Consider the following 21,550-nt stretch of genomic DNA (forward strand, 5'->3'; position numbering starts at 1 on the left):
TATTAGGATCCAACCCGCCCTCAAGAAGCCAAACCCAGTGTTTCAAGTGCCAAAAGTTTGGCCATATTGCGTCCCAATGTAATGCCAAGACCTATTTAATGACTGAACTGGAAGCAGGAACCCAGAAGACTGAATGTGTCGAAGAAGTCTATGAACCAAACATCGAGGATTTTGTAGATGACTTTGGAGACGAATAGACCGGGTTAGAGTTTGTTCAGACTGAATACCAAAATGAGCCCATTGATCGGAATGACCACAACCCTAGGCTCCATGTGGTTAGGTGTACACTAGCCCAAACAAAGACCGAACAAGACTGGCGTAGAACCTCCCTATTTTACACGCTTATTAAGATCAATGGTAAAACATGCAAAATCTTATTTGATAGCGGGAGTTGCATCAACGCCATTGCATCTGGAGTTGTTTCTCGCCTTGGCCTAAAATCTACCCCTCATCCTAATCCATATAAAGTAGCCTGGGTAGATAAGACGTCCATTTCGGTATCGAAAAGATACCTTGTCCCGATTCAATTTCTATCCTATAAAGACGAGATTTGGTGTGACTGCCTTCCGATGGACGTAGGTCAAGTCATTCTAGGACGACCTTGGTTATATGATAGGGACGTCACACTTCATGGTCGGTCAAATTCGTGTAGCTTTATGTTCCAGGGTCGGAAAATTATACTGAATTCATTGCCTCCTAGAGAGCCTGGCCCTGAGAAGAAGGGTGCTATACCACGAAAAGATGAGTCACTTCACATCATTACTTCGAAAGAGGTAATGAAAGATATCGAAAGCCACACACCTGTGTTCGCCCTTGTGGTTAGAGTTATCAATGTGGAGAAAAATGCCGAGCATCCGGCCGCCGTAGTTCCCCTGTTGGAGGAATTTCACTCTGTTTTCCCAAATGATCTTCCAGCTGCACTCCCCCCGATGCGTGATATCCAGCACGTAATTGATCTCATTCCTGGAGTGTCATTGCCAAATCTTCCACATCATAGACTCAACCCAAACGAGCACACTGAACTGAAACGTCAAATTGACGAACTCTTCACTCGAGGGTATATTCGTGAGAGTCTGAGTCCCTGTGCTGTACCTGCACTCCTCACTCCCAAGAAAGATGGCACTTGGAGGATGTGCATCGATAGCCGTGCTATCAATAAAATCACAGTTAAGTATCGTTTTTCCATTCCTAGGCTGGACGACCTTTTAGACTATATGTCTGGTGCTACAGTTTTTTCCAAGATCGACCTAAAGAGTGGGTACTACCAGATTCGGATTCGTCGTGGGGATGAATGGAAAACCGCATTCAAAACCAAAGATGGACTCTACGAATGGTTAGTAATGCCTTTCGGATTAACAAATGCTCCAAGTACTTTTATGAGGGTGATGACACAGATCTTTCGACCTTTCTTGAATAAATTTGTCGTTGTATATTTTGATGACATCCTCATCTATAGTCAAACTCAAGAGCTCCATCTCTCACACTTACGGCAGGTTTGTGATGTCCTGCGGAAAGAAAGCTTCTTTGCAAACCCTAAGAAGTGTGCCTTCCTGACTGATCACGTCACTTTCTTAGGATTCATAGTGTCTTCCAAGGGTGTCTCCGCTGATCCAGAAAAAGTAAGCGCGATAGTCGATTGGCTCGAGCCCAAGACCCTAGCAGAAGTACGTAGTTTTCATAGTCTGGCTACTTTCTATCGTCGCTTCATTAGAAATTTTAGTTCGATAATGTCTTCCATTACAGATTGCATGAAGAAAGGAGACTTTATCTGGACTAAATCGGCATCCCAAGCATTTAAAGATATTAAGCATAGGATGATCGAAGCACCTGTCTTGCGCCTACCCGACTTCACTAAGGTATTCGAGGTCGCATGTGATGCCTCTGGCGTTGGCATAGGTGGCGTGTTAAGCCAAGAAGGTCACCCTGTCGCGTTCTTTAGCGAAAAGTTAAGTGACGGCAGGTTGCGTTATTCCACCTATGATAAGAAATTCTATGCGGTAGTGCAAACTTTGCGACATTGGCGACACTATTTGCTACCGCAAGAATTTGTCCTGTATTTAGACCATGAGGCTTTAAAGTATCTCAATTATCAAAAGAAACTAAACCTTCGACACGGCCGATGGATTGAGTTTCTGCAAGCCTATACTTTTGTGCTGAAACATAAAGCTGGAGTTGAGAACAAGGCTGCTGATGCGCTCAGTCGACGGATCTTCCTCCTATCCGTGATGAGCACTGAAGTAATTGGTTTTGAAAGGATCAGGGAACAATATACTACCTGTCCCGTTTTAGTGATGTATACCTGACCTTACGAGATGGAGTAGAGAGAGAGCAAGATGATTTCTTTTTACAAGATGATTATCTCTTTCGCTCCGACCGATTGTGTATTCCTCGAACTTCATTGAGAGATTTTCTAGTATGGGAAGTACACGCTGGAGGACTGTCTGGGCATTTCGGGAGAGACAAAACTATTGAAATGGTGAAAAGACGTTTCTTCTGGCCGAGTCTCAAGAGAGACGTGGCCAAAATTGTCGCTCAGTGTCGCACATGTCAACTAGCCAAACAACGTAAATAGAACACTGGGCTTTACACTCCACTACCTGTTCCTGATTATCCGTGGCAAGATGTTAGCATGGATTTTGTGTTAGGGCTTCCACGTACCTCGACCAAACACGATTCCATTTTTGTAGTGGTGGACCGGTTCTCTAAAATGGCTCATTTTCTCCCATGTTCTAAGACTTCCGATGCTTCTAGGATTGCGAGACTTTATTTTGACGAAGTCGTTAGACTCCATGGCCTCCCAAAATCTATTGTATCCGATAGAGATGTTAAATTTATGAGCTATTTTTGGAAAACTCTTTAGCACAAGATGGGTACCAAATTAAAATTTTTCTCTGCTTATCATCCCCAAACTGATGGCCAGACCGAAGTTGTCAACCGAAGTCTAGGGAATCTTTTAAGATGTCTGGTAGGTGAGCATGCTAGGACTTGGGATCTCGTATTACCAACTGCCGAGTTTGCATATAATAGTTCGGTCAATAGGACCTTAGGCATGAGTCCTTTTGAAGTGGTGAATGGATATAAACCTAGGCAACCCATAGACTTGATTCCCATGTCTCATCAACATAGAGTCTCTGAGTCTGCACAATCATTTGCTTCACACCTGCATTCATTGCATCAGGAGATCAGCAAACATATTCACTCTAATAACTTAAAATATAAATCCCTTACTGATTTGCACAGACGTTATAAAGAATTGAATGTAGGCGATTCTGTCATGGTAAAAATTAGACCTGAACGACTCCCTTCGAGGACGTTCAAAAAGTTGCAATCTCGTAGTGCGGGACCGTTCAAAGTCCTCAAGAAAATCAGTTCAAATGCTTATGTTGTAGATCTTCCTGAAGAGTATGGGATTAGTGCGACATTTAATATTGAAGATTTAGTCCCATACAAGAAATCAACATTCATCCCTTCTGACCCTTTTGTTGATACATCCACTGTTGTTGATCACCCTAATCCAGCACCTGCTATTGAGCCTCCACCTCCACAGTTTCATGCACGCAGAGAACACATAGAACATATATTAGATGAGCAGGTTATATCTACCAGGAGAGGAAGCTACCAACGTTACCTTGTTCGGTGGAAAGGTCGACCCGAATCAGATGTGTCGTGGATTTCACGAGCCGAGTTGCAGCGCCTTGACCCTGATCTTTTGGAGCAGTACGACAGTTGGCCAGATCTACACTCGACGGGGTCGAGTTTTTCCCACCCGAGAGGAGTTGATGGGGACATCAGCTAGGTCCCCATTTTATTTGCATATTTGTTTATTTTATTTCTGGGTTTATTTGCATTTTAGGGTTTATTTTATTTTTGGGTTCATTTGCATTTTAGGGCTTATTTGTGTTATTTGTGGGCTTATTAGGAGTTATTTTTGTGTAAGGAGGGTTTCATGCAAATTGTGTTTATTTGACCCTATATATAGGGAACTATTTTCTTGATTAGGGTTTAATAAAGAATTAAGAAATTTTCTCCCCCACGTATTCTCCTCCTCTCTTCTTCTCTTCTCCTTCTTCCCCTCCTCTTCCTCTTTCTCTTCTCCCTCTTCTTCTGTTTCTGATTTAAAATCCCACTGAAGATTCCTTCCGGAATTGGTTCTACATCAATAATTAATCATAATTAAAAAATAAATAAAATTATGAAACTGGAAAGCCTTGTCACTTCGTCTTCACCTTGCGAGTGCGAGCGCATTCCTCCGCTTCACCTCCGCCCTTGCTTCCCTCCTCCGATGACCCCCCTTCCGCATCTCTCCTCCTATCACTACAAGAAAATTGGGCATCATACATATATGTTGTCTCTGCCCTCACCTCCCTAGCCTCCTCTCTACCCTCTGCCACTGCCGCCCCCTTGCCACTAGTTCCATGGTGATTGCCACCACTCTACCATCATGTTGGGACAAGCTAGCCTTGATTCTCTATAGACTCGGGCACACAACATGATTTTTGGTGTAGTCATGGTCATTCATCAGAAAAGGCGGCATCTAGGGCTGAAATTGAATCGAATACTAGTATGTCTATATCCATATTTATTTTATTTAACGATCACGAATACGGATAAGGATATTAGTCGGATGCAAAAATTTATATCTATATTTGTTTTAAATGGATATAGATACAAATTGGATACCGAAAGTATAAATATAAATATAGATATAAATCGGATAATTAAACTTTATGACCATAGAATAAAAGATATTACTAAGTGGATGATAAATTTAGTTAATAGCATATTAATATGGTCATTTATTTTTTTAAAAAAAATCATGAATGATATATAAAATTAAATAGGGTTACAGATGAAATCAGATATTCGGCTACGAATCGATAGTTGTCTATCCATATCCATATTCGTCAAAATGGATATGGATATGGATGTTTTTTAAATGCTCAAATTTCTATATATATCCGAATAGTTTGGGATACAAAAACGAATCCTAACAGATATTATTTGATTCACTTTCATCCCAGCAGTGTCACTCATTCTAGATGCTCGGTGGCGATCAATGATGCTAAGACCATATTGAAGAACCTAATGGGTTCCATTAGAAATCCAAGATGGATAGCAAAAGGAATTCTAATTGTTATTCTTCCAGTACTATGGAAGAACAACTTTGATTAACATGATCTTCAAGTAGGACGAGAAGTCAATTTGATGCATCCTTTCTTTTTTTTCTTTTTTTTTTTTTTTTTTTGCTAAACAAAAGGGGTAGAGGGGAGGAAGGGACAAGCCCACCCTCGCGTAGCAGCCCCACTGGGCCCCCGCCCCGCCAGGAGAATGTTTGATGCGGGCAGAAATGGCCGTGTGTTGGGCACCCCGACCGGTTTTACTCATACCCTCCCCACCCGTAGGCCCGGCTCAGCTACTCCTCTGAGCTCTGGCTCGAGTCCCACGTGTGAGTACGTCACACCCGGCACCACCCCGGCTACTAGCGGTTCAAGAGCGGTCCTACACCACAAGTCCAAGCAGTAGCCAAAGTAGTGAGCTCCGGTCCATAATTTAATCGTCGCCGCTTTCTGATCACCTATTTTTTTGATGAACTATGATGCCCGCTTTCAGCAGGGAGCAAGGGCCCTGTTTTGTAACACAACTTTCTCATCCACATTTCCAGATGGGACGTAGAAAAAAAGATGATTGGCGATGTTCTTAAACAACGTTGCCCAGCAAGTCATTAAATGATGGGAGGAAGGTGAGACGAGCGGTGATCAGATGCCAGACGGGGGAGGTGAAGGTGGAGATAAGGTGAAGGAAGGCATCGGCTCACCGCTCAGAATATATCTTATGATCGAAAGAAGAGAGCCGCTTCGGGCACTTCATGAGGTCGTATTTTTTAATTTTATTAAATATCTTCATACACGCGTTACATGATGAACACTGCTATAAAAATAAAATTATATAAAAAAAGACCATGTGAAACATGGAGTTTTTGTATAAATCAATAAAAAACGAACTCTACAAGACTTACGGAAGGATCCTCTTGTGTACTTTTCTTACTTTGAATGAAGTACAGGATAGCGTGGGTCTCATTCCGTTCTCATTAAAAAAAGACAAGATTTACCAAAGAATAATACCCTGCCACGACGCCTAAACTCTGCCGAGGCACTTCTTTTCCCGTGTTTTTGGTTCTCCAGCCTGGGCTAGCCAAAATTCCAAATTCAGGGTCAAAATTGAGCCAAATAGAATGTGCATCACGCGACCGTGTGGACCGATCATGTTAGAACCAAAACAATGCAATAAAGCTACTCCAACAAGAGCAGGAATGTCTTTTTAATCTTGTCCAAGCTATGTGCAATCACTCTTGTGAATTGCACGAAAGGTGGCGGTGTCGATTATGAGGATCGTTGGATCAACCCAAACCTGTTGCTGGAAATTGGACCCGGGGGCCGCCGCGAAGCTGGGGAAGGAGGAGCTCCGCCGCGGGGAGGGCGGACGGCGGTGCGCCGGCCGGCTGCGTCCTCCTGTGCCCTCCTGGGGTGTGTGAGAGAGCGGAGAGGAGAGTGCGTCCTGTCCTGTCCCGTCCTGCAAAAAAGAAGCCGGTGGCCGGGCTCCCCGGCGCCGGCCCTCCGATGCTTAAGTTAGAGGGGGCAAATATGTGGAGAGAGCAAGCCAGAGGGTGAAGAAGAATAAGAGGATATTGGTGCTTAATTGTCTGTGCTGTTGTGTTTCGGTCCCCCCCCCCTCCCTCTTTCCTCCCAGGCTCCCTTTTATAGAGGGATTTTATATTGCCCGGGAGGTGACAGGGAGTTTGTCCTCTTTTGTAATAATTGGGCACGATTTGGCCCATTAATGGCATAGTGGAAAATAAGGCCGACTCAGACCGGAACCAGGGAGTTGTCACGGTCGATCGGACCTGTTGGAGTGGTTGAACCGCCGGCCGTGGTAGGCCCGGGGTCCATGGATGGTAAGCGCATTTATTACCGAATGAACCGGCGGTCAGAGAAAGCCATACGCTTTGATGGTTCAGTGATCCGGAGATCGTCTTGAGCCGTGTTCATTAAATGACTGAGCGCATCGGAGACTTGAGGAGGTCTCATGCATTAATGGCAGGTCGTGCCAAATACCTGCGGAGATCTTATGCCTTGACGGCTTGGAGATAGCGGCAGATTGTAGTGGAGTTGTCAAGTCCCTCAGGGGGTTCAGTAGGAGTTGAACATCTGGTCAAGGCAATCGGCTCGGCAGGGGTGCCGAGCCGAGCTGGTCGCCCAATGGGGCGCCCTGTGGCGGGGTCGCTTCTAATGCTCCTGGTCGGCGCCCTTTGGTCGGCTCTTTCTAGCCGAGCGCCTTTATTTCGCGCGCTTTCCTCTCTGGTCAGCGCCTTCTAATCGAGCGCTTTTCTGGTCGGCGTCCTCTGGTCGGCTCTTTCTAGCCGAACATCCCTACTTGGTCGTTAGTTGGTCCGAGCGCCTCTTGGCGCTCCGGTCGGCACTCTTGGGCCGAGCATCTTTTCAGATCGGCGCTCTCTAGCCGAGCACCTCTCTGGTTGGTGTTCTTTGATCGGCACTCTTCGGCCGAGCGCCTTTCCGGTCGGCGCTTTTTGGCCGAGCGCCTCCGTGGCGGTATGACTTGGGGTTTTTCCCCCAACAAAGCCTATAGCCTTAAAATCGACCCGAAGAGCACCCAATCCGATGCTGCCCAACCCCAATGACCTATTAGATCTTGGTTTACATTTTAGACTCGGAGCTGGTTTTTTACCGAAAATTTAGGTCAAGTGGGTCAAACCAACCATGAAGCTGACTCATTCCTTATTTTATACTTCATTGACCATTTTTTAGGTTTTGCCCATAGAAAGCTAATATGCCATTCTTTTAGAAGCAAACAAACCCCAACTCACGGTATTCATGAAATACGGGCTAGCTGCAAGCTGACAACGAAGCAAACAGGGCCTTCTCTGATGTTTAGTTCCGACCAAATGCACTTAGGTAAACCAACTACAGGCACTACTAAAAGCACAGATGAATAGCTTGATAACCAACAAATTCAACCACCATAGGCCCACCAAGGTTAATATGCACAAGGTTAATAGGCCCACCAAGGTTAATATTATGTGATCAAATTGGTGGGGTTGGGTTGGGCTGGCTTGAACTTGGTGTGCTCTTGCCTGCCTCCACCTGGAGGTATCCATTTACTTAAGACCACATTTCTTAGCTTCTCACTGGAATATGTTGTCAAATTGACAGTGACAGAACTAATATTCTAATCCTGATCAACCATCTAACAGGAATTAAGTAACGAAAATTATAACTAAAGAAGTAAAGCCTTTGCTTAAAGTACCGTGCTATTTTAATAAGAAGAGAAAAACTTCACTACTTCGGGTGCTTTAGGTGGGGGCGAATCTTTTCTACCAAGCGTGGTGCAAGACCCATCGTACCATTTACCTCCTGAAGTCATTTGTTAATGAGTGCTTCAATAAAATAATTTGGCGGACCTAGGGGCAAACAGACCACGGAAGATTCTCTGCAATCGTGGGTGACGCGGTATTTAAATATTTCTACATACGTGCGGATGCACCTAAGATTTTTTTTGATCTGACAGCATTTTGTCCCGTCTGTTAGGTGTGGTTCTCATCCATGGCCGCGTCAACCAGGGCGACTCCTCCATTGTTAATTTTTTTATATGACCACCTCTGGGCACGGCTCAAGTCTACGTTAGATGATTCATGCGCAACCGGGGAGGAATTTGAACGTTCAAAATAGATGATTGCATGCAATTCCAACAAAGTTGCTTGCTAATGAATCATTAATTCAGTGAAGATATGATTTAATTTCTGCGTGATTCCAAGTAGATGTGGGTTTTAAAGATGGTATTTGCCACATGTGCTCTTTGCTTGTGCATTATATATGCAATGAAAATTATAAATGTGGCAGAAAGTAAATCTGATGATGTGGCACAATCAGATTCATCTGAATCCCAACGGATGTAGCCACTAGAATACACTTTCCAACCTTTTGATGCAATTGGACTAGGTTGACTCCAACCGATCTAAAAGACAAGCCTAGCAAATCAGAAGCAACCGGCCTCCAAGGTTTCGTATCGTTTGACATGCCGAATGAAGTTTGCATCTCGGCCAAATATCCATTCAACCTGGAAGCCATCCCAGACCCACCCAAGCCTTTTTACCGCAAAAATAGGTCTCACCATTTTATGTCGAAATGTGCCTTCCATTATGTCGAGAGTTAAAAAATATAATAATGGCTCCGAACGGTTACAGCACGTGCCAAACGACTATATGATTAACGACTTTAGACGGATTCGGAACAGTTACAACATGTTCCTCGGTAAGTTATTGCACAACTTTAGTTCATTACGTTACAACCCTCAGAAATTTTCAAATTCCATAACTATACATAGACCTAGAATCTGCACATGAAAGGCATGAGAACAAAAAGACTTTATACTCCCTTTAATTCTACAGTCATATTTCTTATATTTCTTACGTCAAAAATTTTTTCTCTGACTTAAGCATCGTAAGAGGTTCAACTGGAGCTAGCTCCGACAAGTTTTCTGATCAACTGCTCTTTCGTAAATTGATAGATGCGATTCACTTCAACAATTTGAAGATCAACAAGAAGTATGATTATACATGATGCCAAGTAGGTAAGAGACGTCAAAAATCCCTGATCAACTCTCAAATATTACCCCAATTAGAAATATATTTTTTTTTCTGGACGTATTTGACCGTCCCTATGAATGGCATGCAGCCCTAACAATGACAAGTCCTTGTTCGGGTGAAAACTATGGTTGCTCATGGTCCCAAGCTGGTAACTTCAAAGGTGCAAGATGATGCAAGCTGTGAAAATCTTTTCCCTCGAGGAGTTTTTATTGTTGGAGTTGCATCTCTCTCTCTCCCTCTCTCCCTCTCCCTCTCTTGATAGATCCCCAGCTAGTTGGTGTGGACTTCAGTGGTGGTACTTGCCATGCGTGCTTCTTTCTCACCGTGAAAACTTCAATAATGCTTCTTGTAAAAAAATATAAAATTTATAAATAAATCTACCTCATCCTATAAGCTTAAATTTTTAGGACAAGTGGTGATTTCAACATGGTATCAGAGCAAAGGTCCTGTCTCCGCATTCTTTAATCCTATTATTAAAAATTTCACATATTGTGCTCTTGCTTGCCGTGGTGGCCTTACATGCTTCTAAATACGTGCAAACTTCAATTTAAGATGACATCTGCCACACATCTCATTGCCATAAATAACCGTGGACGAATCTGAACATCCCTATGGCCCACGGATAGCATGCAGCTCCAGCCACGAAAGCTCTTTGTAGTTCGAGGTTGACAGTTGCGGCACTCTTTAATCCCATTATTAAAAATTTTACATGTTGTGCTCATTCATTAAAAGAAAGTTTGGTTTTTAGGATAATTGGTGATTTCAACACTTCTTGCTTGCTTGCCGTGGTGGCCTTACATGCTCCTAAATACGTCCAAACTTCAATTTAAGATGACATCTGCCACACGTCTCATTGCGATAAATAACCGTGGACGAATCTGAACATCCCTATGGCCCACGGATAGCATGCAGCTCCAGCCACGAAAGCTCTTTGTGGTTTGAGGTTGGCAATTGCGGCACTCTTTCATCCCATTATTAAAAATTTCACATGTTGTGCTTATCCATTAAAAGAAAGTTTGGTTTTTAAGATAATTGGTGATTTCAACACTTCTTGCTTGCTTGCCGGAGTAGCCTTGCATGCTCCTAAATACGTGCAAACTTCAATTTAAGATGACATTTGCCACACGTTTCATTGCCATAAATAAGCGTGGACGAATCTGAGCATCCCCATGGCCCACGGATAGCATGCAGCTCCAGCCACGAAAGCTCCTTGTGGTTCGAGGTTGGCAGTTGCTGCACATGCTTCTTGCCTGCTGATAACGCAGAGAAAATTATAATTATCGTACACGAGCCTTGGTAGGTGTGGACTTCAAACCCTCAAAGGTGACATTTACCACACATTTGTCCTTCCCGTATATGGATATAGAGCGTGGGGCTGGAACACTCTCTTTGGCTATACATGCATGATCCCAAGTGCATGCGGACTTTGATGGTGCTTTTGCCACACATCTCCCCTGTACTGCATGGGGCTCCAACAATGAAAACTCCTCTCTTATGCATCAAGCAGTGAAAATTATGGCTGTCTATGGACCCAAGCAGATGCGGATTTCAAAGGTGGCATGTGCTACTTGCACTGCTTGCTTGTGCTTCATGCAGTGAAAATTATGGCCATACATGACTCTAAATATATAGGTGACGACTTAGAAGGTGGCGCTTACCATACATCTCCCTTCAGATATGAATTCCTGTCCACATATATCCTCGTTAACTCTCCACCGGAAGCTTTCAAATTCAAGTTCACATAAAAGCTTAAGTCGTCTGAGTTTTGGTCCAACCAGTATGTCAATCCCTATACTTATACTATCTAATGCGGACTATTTTTCACGGGTGGATTCCCAATACTAATGAGTGTTGGATTCGATCTTTTCCTCCCTTCGCTTGAATGCTGAAAATGCAGGTATAGCATCATCAGAAAGTGTATATGATCATACAAATGCGAAGAAAAATTAAAAAAGAAAAGAAAAAGATTCTACTTGCTAGCTAGCTAGTTTTTTTATCCATAATTTGGCATCCATGTAAGATCAGGTTTGCCTCGAGCTATTTACATACAAAAATAGAATGAAAAATTTAGACATCATCCAAGGATTTAAATCTTACAGATGTACCAACCATTAAACCCATTTCTACAGGCGAATTTTGTTATTTTTTTTTCTTTTAAAGAATTTCTATCAATTACATTGCTTTTGAGGTCGAGCATGTTTACAGAGAGGCTAATGGGATGCGGATTGGATGACCTCGTACGTGGCCGATCACTCGGAGGTCTCTGCGGTTTGGAAATAAGAAATTGTCTAGAGCACTCCATGACTTGCTGTTTTTTAATTTTTTTGGATGAACCATCTGCTGTGTAGCAAAAAAAAAGAAAAAAAAAATCTATCAATTTGTCCTTTCATTTTACTTCAAAAATTAGTCTTTTAGATAGAAGGGAACAAGTTCGGTTCCACCAAGCTTTGTATATATTTTTGCAAGTCATTGGTAATGAAATTTCAAAATTGAGCTTAATATATATCGGTTTATTCCGGTGAATGTGGGACCCTAAATGAAAGTGCGAGATAAGATTTGACTCCTTTGTGAACACTTTGGTGGCACATCTCTGAAGCAAGATTCAGAAAGATGGGGAGCATCGTGATATCTCAATTCCATACATCACATTTGATCCCTAAACATATTGCAATTGCAATATATTACAACCTAATTAAACCAGTTCCAAATTTCCAATATGTACGAGGTGAAGCTGAAAGGTTATTAATGCCGCAGTCTTTTTTCAGTCGAGAAAAACCTAGCATGTTTCGGTATTTTCATCTGACTTGCAAGTTGCAACTTGCAAGGACAAAAACCAGTCTTGCTGACCTTCGAAAAGGTACACAAACCAAGCCAAACTCCCCACTAATCAGGCCTAATCTAATCTCTAGTATTTCTTCACCAACTCCAATCTTCAGTCCTCAAAGATAAGTCTGCAAGCAAAATTTTCTAACATATATCCCTTTCCTCCTGCCAACTTTGTACCTCCATAGTTCAACTAACACGCCATTAGTGGGGTCGTTGAAGCACTATAAGATGTTAATCACTCGCTCGATAAAAAGTGACAGCCAAAGCTGTCGTCAAACATGGAGAAAAAGAAGCCATCGTTCCCGTTCGTAGGTGTGGTTGTCACCAAAACCAACGCCCAAAAACCATGGAAAATATGCATCACTCCCGTCTGTGGCCAAGATTGATGAATCGTACATCCAACTACCGATGTCCTGAAAGAGGCCTAACGTTTGGAGAACTAGGGATAGCAGCCATCCAACTGCATGGCTAAGGCTTATTCTTGCGTCGGTCATCTATTGTCGACACCTTGATTTTTTCGTAAGATACTGCATGCAGCCACCTGTTTGCTGAAGAAAACGACACGTATTTTTATTGCCGAGTGATTTCGTTGGCGACTGATGGATTCCCGCGACTTCGTGCACCCCTCCGTTATTCTCATTCTTTCCGGACACAGCATGTGCGGACTCCGCCGCTATCTCAGAGAGCTTTCTCTGTCTTGCTTGGCAAAGTGGGATACGCGACGCGCATGGCACGGCCGGTCCAGCCCAGCGCTCGCGCCTACTTTCGTTAGTTAAAAAGTAGAGGATAAGCTGCCAACCTCAATTTCTTTCTTTCTTTTTTTTTTTTTTTAGTCTGGTTTGGACGTGGAAAGAGGTACAACAATTTAAGGCCCGTTTGGAGAAGCTTTTAGAGGGCTAAAAAGTACTTTCTAGCTCTCCAAAAATAATTTTGGATGAAAAAATGTGTTTGGTAAGCTCTTTCAGCTTCTCTAGAAAGCTGAAAACAGCTTTTTGGAAGAAACTTCATTTTGGAGCTTTCTAAAAATACTGTTTTCAGCTTTGTCAGGAAGCTGTATTTTTGACCAAAATACCCTCATTTAAATCTCACCTTTTTTTTCCAAAACTCTCATCCTGCCTCTTCCTCTCTCACCCATCCCCCTCCCTCTCCCTATCTTCTTCTTCCTCTCAACGCCACCCCTCTGCTCCTTCATCTTCTTTTTTTTTAAAATATTTTGGGAGCTTGTGGCTGCCCATGGTGGCAGCCACCACCCATCGCCGGTGACCCCTCCGCAGGCGATCGCGACGCTACCCATGGCGCGCGGCCGGCCTGTGGAGCGGTCGGGCTCAGCCGTGGGGTGGCCGGGCCTCCGCCATCCGCGGGACCGGGGAGGCGAGCCGCAGCGAAGCCCCTATGGCGGCCGGTCGTGGGGCTTCGCTGCGCCATGGCCAGCCGCCGGCTATGGCGAGCCGCAGCCACGGCCAGGCCCCCTCCCATGGCCGCCGCGGCTTGGCTCCCTCCCGGGCCCCCTCTCACGCCCCTCCCATGGCCATCACGGCCTGGCCCCCTTCCGGCGCCGCCGGCCTCGCGGGAGGATAAGAAAGAAGAAGAAAGGAAGAAAGGAAGGAAGGAGAAGAAGAGAAGAAAATAAAAGAAAATAAAAGAAAATAAAAAGAAAAAAAAAATAAACAAATAAATAAATACATAAAATAAATAAATAAATAGGGGAAGAGAGGAAGGAAGGAGAAGAAGAGAAGAAAAAAGAAAAGAAAAAAAAAGAAAAGGAAAGAAAAAGAAGAAAAGGAAAGAAAAAGAAGAGAAAAAAAGAAAAGGAAATAAAAGAAAAGAAAAAATAAATGCATAAATAAATATATATACGAATGAACGAATAAATAAATAAATAAGATAATAAATAAATATATTTCAATGAAATAAAATAATAAATAAATAACTAAATAAAATAAATAAATAGAAAAATAATGAGTGACTGGCAAATAATCTGATCTAAATAAATAAATAAATAAATAAAAATATTAGTAATTATTTAACTAATTTTACCACCTAACTAGAAAATTTGTTAAAGAGATAAATGGTAATCAAAAGGGTGAAAAATTAGTTTACACTAATAATTATAATATTTTGTACATTTATTATTATATTATACTATAAATATAATATTATATTACATTATATCATAATACATTGATATTTTATATTAAATAATTTAATATTATATTAAATTATTATCCTATAGTACACAATGTTATAGTACTATATTATAATAATATTATATTACATTACATTAATATTATATTATATTATGTATTTATGTATTAATACATATTATATTTTATTATGCTCTGTTGTATAATTTGTAATGTCCTTTATGGTCATTTTGTCACACAAAAGTACTTTCTCAGTTTGTTTATCAAACACATGTTAAAGTGTCACAGCATTTTAGAAATGTAATTACCAAACAGCAAACAATTTTTTATAAATGCTCTACTTCAAATAGCTCTACTTCCAACAGCTCTACTTTCAAAAACTGTACCGCTAACAGATCCCCCAAACAGAGCCTTAGTCTTTTGAAATCAACAATACAGAACTCTTCATGTTCAAAAGAGGCTGGTATAGCAAGAAAATATTGGCTTAGAAATTTTTGTAAAATTACTTGTAACTTTTAGGCAATGAATGCTTCTGCTTGTAGGCCTGTATGAGATCCTTTCCTCCACTACTTCTTCTTACAAGCATCAACATTTTCTGTCCTCATTATCAGATATTTGGTTTGGAGTCAGTTTAGTTTCTTTTTTTCGCATTTGTTCCTCTCCTCTCTTGACGATGTAACTCATCTCTGCCCCTCGTCTTTGTTGTAAATATAATTAATCTTCAATAAAAGCCAGGTAGCTTTTTTTGCCTCTTTTATCATAAAAAAATATGGGTAAGGATTATTTTTTTTTGAAATTTAAATTTTTTAGCACCCACTCCTCCAAAAAGCACTCCCCACCTAAATTACTCGGCCCTTATATTGCATATCCTATATTTTATGCGACATTTTTTTTATTGGTAGGATTTTAGTTGTGGTAATTAATACACACTTACTAGTTAAGCTTTTATGTGCCGGCCAATGGAGGTATTCTATCGGACTGGTACCAACACAAACATGATACGCCAATTGGCACAAAATCTATTAATTATTTTTTAAATTATTTTCTAATTGAGAACGATGCTAAAGGCAAGGTTTGCATCATTGTTATTTTTTAAAATAAAAATAAAAATAAAAATTTTATATTTACTTTTTGTTGATTTTTGATAACTAAATATACATTTGGTTTGTTTTTTTTCTTTTGTATAGAAGGGATGACCGTGTGGTTGACAATAAAGAGAGGGAGGGAGGATAGGGACGACACCGTAGTTGAGGGGAAGAGAGAGCTCGACGTCGAGCGAAGAGGAGAAAAAAAAAGTGGGATGCGAACGGGGATGAGGGATGAGTCAGTATCAAGCGGAGAGATGGCCAACGAATTTCGGACAGTTGGTGTAGCTGGGCCGGGGCAACAAGGCTGAGAGCGAAAGAAGAGGGGTTGAAACCAAGAGGGTGACAATCTATTTCTTGAAAAAACAAGAAGTAAAAATTTATCACTTTCACTCTTTCTAGAAATAATGGATGTTGTTAAAAAAATAATAAATAATTATATTTTCTACATTGGTTTCTGTATTTCTAGAAATTGAAAAAAAAAAGTACCAAATATGCCCTAAGTTTTTTCTTATTATTTTATTAAAATTTAGCATGTGCATAACTTTGGGATGTGCACAGATCGGATTGGGCCAGTTTGGAGCGAAACTCAAAATCGAACTGATTTAAACCAGTTCTTAAAATCGAAACTGAAACTAAATCAACCATCCCCAAAAACTACTTAAAACTGATCCAAAAAAAATTGGTTCAATTCGGTTTGATTTATTAGATTGATATTTTATTTTACATATAAAAAATTATAAGGAAAAATATAAAATTAATATATATATATATATATATATATATATATATATATATATATATATATATATATATAGGTTGGGATGAGTTAGTTTGGCTTGGTTTTCTGAAAATTTAAATCAAGAATAAACCAAATTTTTTCGATTCAAAACTTTCTCAAGCCGAAACCAATATGAATTATAAAAAAAATGATATAAATTGAATCAAAAATACCGAATCGGATTGGGTTTGCGGTTTGGCTAGTTTTTTGTGCACCCTCAATAGCACTAGTGTTAGTATGGCACACTCAGCCTGCTGACACCATTGACTTCTATAATAATATGATTAATTGACGCACATTGGATGAAACAAATTTGAAGTCCTTGCCTTGAAATACTTGAATTGCCGAAGCATAAAACGCGTGCAAGACGGGTAGATGATTAATACCTATTTATAAAACTTAAATCCTATTGCGAGTCCAAAATACATGGAGCATCCCACCTTACGACTCTTCTACTTGTCTAATGCTTGAACATTAATCCGAGTTTGTGCCAAGATTTAGAAAACTAGTATAATGTGACTTAGCCGGCCGTCACGTCCAAATTTTCAATCTAGACTCATGCCAGCCTTGAGGGGCAGTTGTACTGGTTCAAGTTACTGGCCCAAGTTGGGTCCATTATCGGCTTTGGTACCAATCAACAATTGTAGCACCCAATGCACCCAACATCAAATAGGCGAGTTTATGAACCAGCTTCTCCAAAGTTCATTGTTTTCCATTGTCTACTTTCTTGTGTATCTTCTACTAGACCTAAACCTAGACCTGACTCAATCTTGACCTTGGGTAATTGGTTTGCATTTAGGTCATGTTTGACGGACAGGGGCTGTATCTTTCATGCGAAAGAAGGATTCATCTTCCTTTGCATGAATCCACCATCAGATTGCACAATGGTCACTTTGAGATCAGTGCAAAAGATGAATTAATGAGTTCATAGTGCTTTGAGATCTATGAGAGGGATCCAATGATTGAAAAAAGTTCAATCATTCTTTCATGCAAAAGATGCAACTCGAACCCTAGAAACTTCTCTTTGGGCATAGCTCAGTTCAGATGGTCAAGGCTAGGGCGTGGTGGATCCTCTGCAATTGAAGTTTCACAACCTCCTTGCTACATAGATACATGAAACTAGTTTTAGATGTCTATTAGATGATTTGGATGGATTTCTTTAATCAGGTCAAAGCCAGCTTTCCAAGTGAATTGGATGCTAGTCCAAAATTGGTTAGCTAATAGATTTGGTGTGGGGCAATAAGGTAAAAAAGGAGACTTGTTGGATGAGCCAAGTTGTTGGAATACATGCATATTAATGAGATGGCAGGGAAAGCAATTGATTTTGGTGTGCAAGGGTATATATTCAGAAATCCCTTGATTTTGGTGTGCAATTAAAATAAAATTTAAGTGCAACAATTTCCAGGTATCCATGTTGGAATATGCTGGTTTATATTATATGTGCAATTACTACACTTTTCCCATTCCATCAGATAGGTTTTACGTGTGTCTGAAGAAAAAAAAGATTATTATAAGAATCAAAATTAGGCCAAGATAATTTGTGCAAATAATGTTCCAACTATTTTTTTAGCTCTAGTAATATGATGCTTGCTTATGGATTACTTTATTGTGCAAGTCAAATGTTCAAGTATGTGCAAATTGTTGTTGATAGCCCTACTCACTCCATTATTTCCTTTTTGATAAATCTGAGCCTAATAAAATGGGCCTGCACCTTATTAAGAATCTAGAAAACAAATGATACTTTTATCCATATAGCAAAAATGGAAACTCTAAAATTAAATTTAATTAATTTGTTAATGGTTTTTTTGCTATTTTACATGAGCCCCAAATGTGTCATGCTTCTGATAATTTTGCATATCTCGGTCCTTTTTAACTTTTCTCAGGAATGGGTTCCTTTTTACAGCTCTAGTAACCACTGGAGCTGGTTTTCTCAGTTCTTTTGCTCCCAATTATTTATCATTAATTATTCTACGATTTATGGTTGGTATTGGATTGGGAGGTGGTCCTGTGCTTTGTTCTTGGTTTTTGGAGTTCATTCCAGCTCCAAATCGAGGCTTTTGGATGGTCATTTTTCAAGCCTTTTGGACTGTTGGCACACTACTGGAGGCATCACTTGCATGGGTATGCCAAATTTTCTTTGTACTTTAATTTTCTCTTACATACACTTCCTTGCAATTTAATATTTGCTGTAAGCACATTCTTTTACTGTTATTGGAAAGAATAAGTCCTATATGGATTTGCAGTTCTAAAATCATACACGTTAGTGAACAAATGACATAGGATATGAGTTGGATATCCACTCAATAAGCTCTTTTATAAGACTTTTCTGCTAATTGTTTCAACAACTTCATTTAAGTTTAGTTATCAAATTTGTTGCCTTCCTTTTTAAGCAATACGGTTGAGGTTATTTGAATTATTTCCTTAATCTTTTCAAATGCAATATGAATATACAGTTTCCCATTTACATATATCAGACCTTGAAACATGAGACTTTTCTACCACATGTGGCATTTCTGTTGCTTGGTGGTTATTTTCCACCTATGTTGAAATCTGGCCATATGAGAAATTTGAGGTTTGGTTTAAATGTTCAAATTATTCGTAGTTGTAGAACATCAAGGTTGCTCTTTAAAGCTAGAAGTTACTTCATAACATCTAGAAGAATAATTGTTCTGCTCTCCAATTTGCAGGCTGTTATGCCAAAATTTGGCTGGAGGTGGTTGCTAGCATTGTCTTCTTTCCCATCATTTCTTCTGCTAGTATTTTATGCTGTCACACCTGAGTCGCCAAGGTATCTCTGCATGAAAGGCCGAATGGCTGATGCAATGCATGTCTTAGAGAAGGTGGCTATGCTGAACCATGCGAAACTCCCTTCTGGCATGCTTATTTCTGATCACAAAATTGAGCTTGATGAAAAACCCAATCCTTCTGGCTTTGAGCTTGATGAAAATCCCAATCCTTCTGAAGTCACACAATTAGTTACAGTTAGGAAGCAAAACTCCAGTGAGGAGCATGTGGATTCGAAAAAAGGTGGCATCAGTGCATTTTTTATGCTTCTTTCACAAAAACTTATCATATCAACCCTTCTTCTTTGGATGGCTTTCTTTGGAAATGCATTTTCATATTATGGCATCATCTTGCTGACCTCTGAGTTAAGTAATGGAAAGAGGATATGCACATCAAATGAGATGCAATCAAGTCACTCGAATGATGCCAGCCTCTACAAAGACGTATTTCTTGCTAGCTTTGCTGGTAGGATTTGTTTCAGCTTCTGTTTTATTTTTATATATATATATATATATATATATATATATATATATATATATATATATATATATATATATATATATATATATATATATATATATATATATATATATATATATATTTGAAATATGCCTGCTTGTTTGTCTGTCTGAAAGGTTTCTTTTTTCTTTTCCTTTTTTCGCAGAGATTCCTGGACTTATTTTATCAGCTGCAATTGTAGATAGGATTGGTCGCAAGCTTACAATGTCCGCCATTCTTTTCCTAAGTTGTTTTTTCGTATTCCCACTGGCGTTTCATCAGACAGAAGCATTAACAACAGCCCTTCCATTTGGTGCTCGAATTTGTATCTCAGGGAGCTTCATAGTCGTATACATCTATGCTCCAGAGGTTAGTGTCAGGAATTCAGATCTTAGTTCTTCAATCTTTAATGATGCAAACATGTATTTTAAGAAGCTTGTTATACTGTGGTGATGGACTTATGGTCCCGCATACAGAATTGCAAGAATGGATCCATAAATACAGCACTTATGCACGTTTTGAGAAGAGATTTATTTTGGTAATTCGGGCAATTTAACATAAATATTAACAAAAATACAGCTTCTTTAGCATAACCTAAAATGGGACTTAATAGAATAGCATTGAGTGCATTTTGTTTATCTTTTGATTAAGGTTCGCTGTACCGATACTGGACCCCGTACCGGTGCCACACTAGCATAGTATCAGTACGGTCCGTCGGTACGCCACCGGTATCGGTATCGAACTAGTACGTACATCCGGTACCATCTGGTACGGTACGGCATACTATGCTTTTGATAGCGTTACGCTATTCAGTACCATTACCGAATACCGTAAAACAATTTTGCTATTTTGTGCAGGCTCCCGATGGGCCTTAACATGTTCATTGACATTTTTTTTTTTTAATAGCGGTATAAACTAAAAACTCTGCTTCATGATATTTGATTCTCATGGTCTGCAATCCATGCAATAAACAAAGTTCTTTGTGATCTTGATGATATTCTGTGCTCATAAAATCCTTTCACAATAATTGAATCAAAAAATTCATATTCTTCCTCTTTTATATTACACTGACCTACCCTTTATTCTGTTTGAGACTTGAGAGAAATTGGAAGAAAAAAAATCCAATGGCTTAAATGTAGCTTCCGTTGCCACTGTGTTTGGCTACTCAGCATGATCTGGTTTCCATAATGCTGTCACCAAGCGACTCTTACTTGTTTGGTAAAGTGAAAACAAAAACATCATGAGCCAGTGTATTGCTGCTCCTGGGAATTCATCGACAAACCCAGTAACTTCTGATTTTTACCTTTTCTTCCTCATTCTAAACAGATTAATAGAAACATCTGCTTCTTTATTGGCATGTATACACTGCCAAAAAATTTCTAATTGCTCAACTGTTGAATGATCATGGAATTTCATAAATTTTATCAAGCTTCAGCCACCAGGTGTGTCTGTACTGCGATCGCATGCCATATGCATTAGTCTAGGTAGAAGACTTTTGCAGGATCTGAACTGGCCTTACGACTGTTATTTTTCTTTTATCAGATATACCCGACCTCAGTCAGGACTACCGGCATAGGAACTGCAAGTTCAGTGGGAAGAATTGGTGGCATTATGTGTCCGCTTGTGGCTGTTGGTATGCTACATGCCTGCCATCAGATGGCAGCAATTATTTTATTTGAAGTTGTAATATTCCTTTCAGGACTGGCTGTGTGTTTCTTCCCTTTTGAAACCAGTGGCCGCATACTCGAGTGATTCTTTGCAAGTTCGAAGT

This window comes from Phoenix dactylifera, chromosome 1 (genome assembly GCF_009389715.1).
Source record: "Phoenix dactylifera cultivar Barhee BC4 chromosome 1, palm_55x_up_171113_PBpolish2nd_filt_p, whole genome shotgun sequence".
Lineage (NCBI taxonomy): Eukaryota > Viridiplantae > Streptophyta > Magnoliopsida > Arecales > Arecaceae > Phoenix > Phoenix dactylifera.